The sequence below is a fragment of the Dipodomys merriami genome, unplaced genomic scaffold (assembly GCF_024711535.1).
Source record: "Dipodomys merriami isolate MVZ:Mamm:240054 unplaced genomic scaffold, mDipMer1.0.p SCAF_6, whole genome shotgun sequence".
Lineage (NCBI taxonomy): Eukaryota > Metazoa > Chordata > Mammalia > Rodentia > Heteromyidae > Dipodomys > Dipodomys merriami.
The window spans coordinates 4,501,304-4,505,869 of NW_027206179.1; the positions used below are offsets into that span (position 1 = coordinate 4,501,304).

The 4,566-nt window shown below is 36.8% G+C and overlaps 1 pseudogene; it reads left to right on the plus strand.

Moving 5' to 3' along the window:
* The first annotated feature begins 1,637 nt into the window (after positions 1 to 1,637).
* On the plus strand, positions 1,638 to 3,872 carry LOC138813680 (olfactory receptor 7G2-like; annotated as a pseudogene).
* The last annotated feature ends 694 nt before the right edge of the window (positions 3,873 to 4,566 follow it).

Here is a 4,566-nt window from a genome sequence, read left to right on the forward strand (position 1 = left end):
AATACATATCTGGTTCTTACTTTTCCAGTTCCCTAAGATGTAATATTACATCTTGTAAATTCTTTGCTAATGTGCTTCCCCCATGGCAGTGTCCTTGTCGTCTCTCATTGGTTCTACTACTTTATATTTCCATTTCCATTTGTGTTATATCACATGGTGATTTCATTTTCAATTTCTCAACCAACTTGTGGGGATCCAAGGGTTATTTCCAAACTTTCATGTTTTTGGGAATTTTCCAACATTCCTCCAATATTCAATTTTATACTATGAGGGTTTGAAAAGACACTTGTTATGATTGCTTTTTTTATCCTTATTAAGACTTGTTCTGTTGCTTTAAATAAGATATATCTTGGAGAATACCCCCATTCTATTTTCTGAAAATGTGTCTTCTGCTGGTGTTAGCTGAAAGGTTCTGTAACTATCTTCTGTATCTATTATGTCTATATTACAGATGACATCCAACACTGTTCTTGAATTTCTGCCTGGATCATGTAACCATCATTGAAAGTAGGGTATTCATTAAAGTTAGCCCATTTGCAAAGGTTTTAATGAAATCCATTATAAAAAGTGGTTGAAGGAGGAGAATAAGAGAGAGTAATAACACTGTACTCATAAATTATTATGTTGTCAGCAGTGATACTCAGGAAACACTATGTTGAAAATGAACTATCCAATTTGTGGCAGAGCAGGGTCAGGAAGGAAAAACCTGAGAGAAAGCAAGGGAAGACATAACACTGCTCAAAAAGAAATGTACTCATTGCCTGAGTTATGGAAATGTAACTCCTTTGTACATCACCTTTACAATATGATGAATTGAGACTCACTTTATACAGTTACTTTAAGATTGCAAAAAAAAGATTGCAAACAACTGCAAATTAAAAACAAGAAAAAAGAGAATAATAGGGTAAGTACTGTCAAAGTATATGATAAGCATGAAAGCAACTATTACAATGAAACTCACTGTTGGTTCAATTAATATGTATTACTACAATTATTTCCTAAATAATCCAATGATTCACAAGTTACTCAACAAAGAATAATATTCTTCTCCAGAATTTTTGAAGTAATAATATAAATAAAACAAATTAATACGGACAAAACAAAGGCAACAACAATAAATGTAGACAAAACAAACAAATGGGAGAAATCTCTGGGGATTAGCATTGTTTGATGGTTTCAACTATACTTATATTACTTAGGTTTACCATCACTGTAATTTTTTATTAAATTTAAATAAGTCATCTTCTTGGCATGAGATACATTGAAATGATATTTGTACATAAAATGAAATGTGGAAACTCACTTCAAAATTTTCACAAGCCATATATTTGTATATATTTTCCAGTGAGACATATTTCACATGAGATATATTTCCTGTGAGATATATTATATATATATTACATATATACATGAAATGTATACACACCAAACACATGAGATTTGAAATGAAGAAGACAGAAATGATGGAAGGATTTGAATAGTTGACATCTGGATTCTGGGCTCAGAAAATAAGACATGTAAAATTCCACCATTCTGTATAGTCTTGGCCTCTAAGGAGGCACACTGCTGGGATCAAGATGATTATAAATTTTCATGTCTAATGAGGACCTCTGGATATTGAATCCCCAGGGATACACATGGTAAAGGAGCTCAGGTATGACTTATGTGCTCAAATGTTTCTGCCTCCATCCAGGAATTAAACAGTATTCCTCTTCTCAGAGATGATCCTTCATGTCCAGGGGTTCACTGACTCCATCCCTTTGCATTTTCCAAGCAACCCATAGCTCCTTCATCCAAGTCATGCTTATTCCCTTAGGTTAAAGGCAGAAAAAAGGAAAGCCAGTTATATTGCTGGGGAAGAAAGCAGGGTTTGTGCAGAAGATGACCAGGGTTAAGTCTGCATGTCAATTCCATCAAGTGTCTGTCATCGCTCAGACACTATCACAGACTTGTTCAGCACTGGTAATTCAGATCTCACTTCTCTGGTTTTATATACTGCGAAGAGAAGGGACCATTTCTCTCCTTTGAGACTCAATCGCCTGCCTTCAAACCTGATGCCAATATTCAATCCTTCTTTCTTACACATATGCAATTCTAATGGAAGAAGATGGTTGTTTGGCGTTCCATTGTTAGCTTTGATAGGAAATGAACCTTCAGGTGGTTGGGTAACATCACACTTTTTTTCAAGCTTCAAATCCAAAGATCAACATGTCAACAGGATTGGTATTCTAACAACTTGTCAACATTGCTTCTTCTGCTGGTACAGACAGTTTGTTGTCTTTTCATCCCTCAGTTTGGTAAAATGTTTATCAATAACATGCAATGTTATTTCCCTCTCCTCCCCAAATTGGAAAAAATATATACAAGATGTAGGACACCAGATTCAAATACAATGACAACAGGGGTTATACCATGAGGGAAGAATATACAAAAAACAAAAAAATTGCATAGTACATTATAAGTACATTAAAAAGAACAACAAGGAAGATAAACTCTCTTGTGTCCCTATCTTGGGGATGATTTCATTTAGCATCAGGTTATATGGTCATATGTACATAGCTTTTGATCTTTCTGCTTGTCCTAGACATATACTAGTTATTGCAGATAAGAGAAAACATGGGATGTATGATGACCCATTGTAACAATGAGATGTACATGATACTATGTTGAAAACAAACTTTACAACTTTGAGGGGCAGGGGTGGGGAGAAGGAGCTTGGAGGTGGGGAGGATAGTAATGGTAAGGGAAAAACAAAGGAGGAGGTAACAATGCTCGCTAGGAAGTGGAGTCATTACCTTGCTCATGTAACTGTAGCCCCTCTAAACTATGTCTTTACAATAAAAATATAGTTAGAATAGCTATGATCAAGAACTCTAATAACAACAGATGCTGGATAGGATGTCGACAGGAGGGAACCCTACTGCATTGTTGGTGGGACAGAAAAAAAGGAAAAAAAAAACATGGATTGTAGAAGCCAAGCAACTGTTTCAGACTTCCTTCTGGTGTGACTAACGGCAAATCGAGGCTACAGTCCCTCATCTTCAACCTCTTCCTGTCCATCTACCTGGTCCCCATCCTGAGCAACCTGCTCATCATCCTGGCTGTCAGCTCCAACTCCCATCTCCATGCCCCCCCATGTACTTCTTTCTGCCCAATTTGTCTTTCAGTGATAACTGTTTGAGCTCCAGTACTATCCTAAAGCTACTGGTGAACATCCACACCCAAGACTACAGCATTGCCTTTGCAGGTTGCCTTACCTAAATCAGTTTTGTCTTAATTTTTGGTGGCATGGAAAATTGTCTCCTTGCAGTGATGGCTTACAATCACTACCTGGCTATCTTTTAACCTCTCAGGTATATGTTCATCATGACCCCTGTTTATGTGTCTTCCTGGTTCTGATGTCTTTGTTGATTAGCATTGTGGATACGCTCATGCACAGTCTGATGGTACTGCGACTGTCCTTCTGCATAAACCTGGACATCCCCACCTTCTGTGAACTCCCTCAGATCCTCAAGTGCTCCTGTTCAAATGTGTTCCTTGATGACTTTCTGATATATGCATCATCCTGCATATTCATTGGTGTTCCTCTCTCTGGAATCATTTTCTCTTACTTTCATATTGTCTCCTCTGTCTTGAGAATGTCATCTTTAGAGGGAAAGTATAAAGCCTTCTCCACTGGTGGGTCTCATCTGTCTGTGGTTTCTTTGTACTATGGGCAGGTTTTGGGGTGTATATCAGCTCTGTGGTGACTGATTCCTCCAAAAGGATGGCAGTTGTTTCTAGTTGCTTCTGTGATTTATTCTTTAGTCTCTCAAATGCTGAACCCTTTTATCTACAGCCTGAGGAAGAGGGACATGAAGGAAGTCTTGTGAAAATCCATGAGTAAGATGGCCTCTCTGATATGATGACTTTTGCTTTGGATTTTTATCTTCAGAGTAAAGAAAATAACCATATTTCTGGTGAACTAGAATCCCTATTCTTCATAATGATGCGAATACTTAATATCCTGGAGTAATTTGTCTTACAATGTGATATATTGTCTGTCTCTGAGTTTTTCTTTTTTCTTTTTATTGTTTGAGAGAGGATTGTAAATTTCTAAACACAATTCAAATGCATTTTTGCTTGTTTGTGTAGCTTAAATTCAGGGCTTGTGCATTGCCCTTGAGCTAGCTTTTTTAATCAAGGCTAGCACTCTATCACTTTGAGCCACAGTTCCACTTCCAGTTTCCTGGTGGTAACTTTCTTTACTGGTCTGGCTTTGAGCCACAATCCCCAGATATTAGGTCTCCTGAATAACTAGGATTTACCAATATTTTTTAAATGTGTATGTATTTAGAAATGTGAAATTCTGTCTTATAAAGTTAGAGACAGAACAAATATATGCGAGTGGATAATATAGACATATACTATACTTTTGGATTAAGGAAACTCATTGAAAACTGTTGAACAATAGGGTTAGTTAGAGATGGCAATAGCAGTAAGTGATGCTATTGTGAGTATGATGTAATATATTCATGTGTGAAATAACACAAGGAAATCCCTGTGCCCTTTCTAAGGTTATTGATA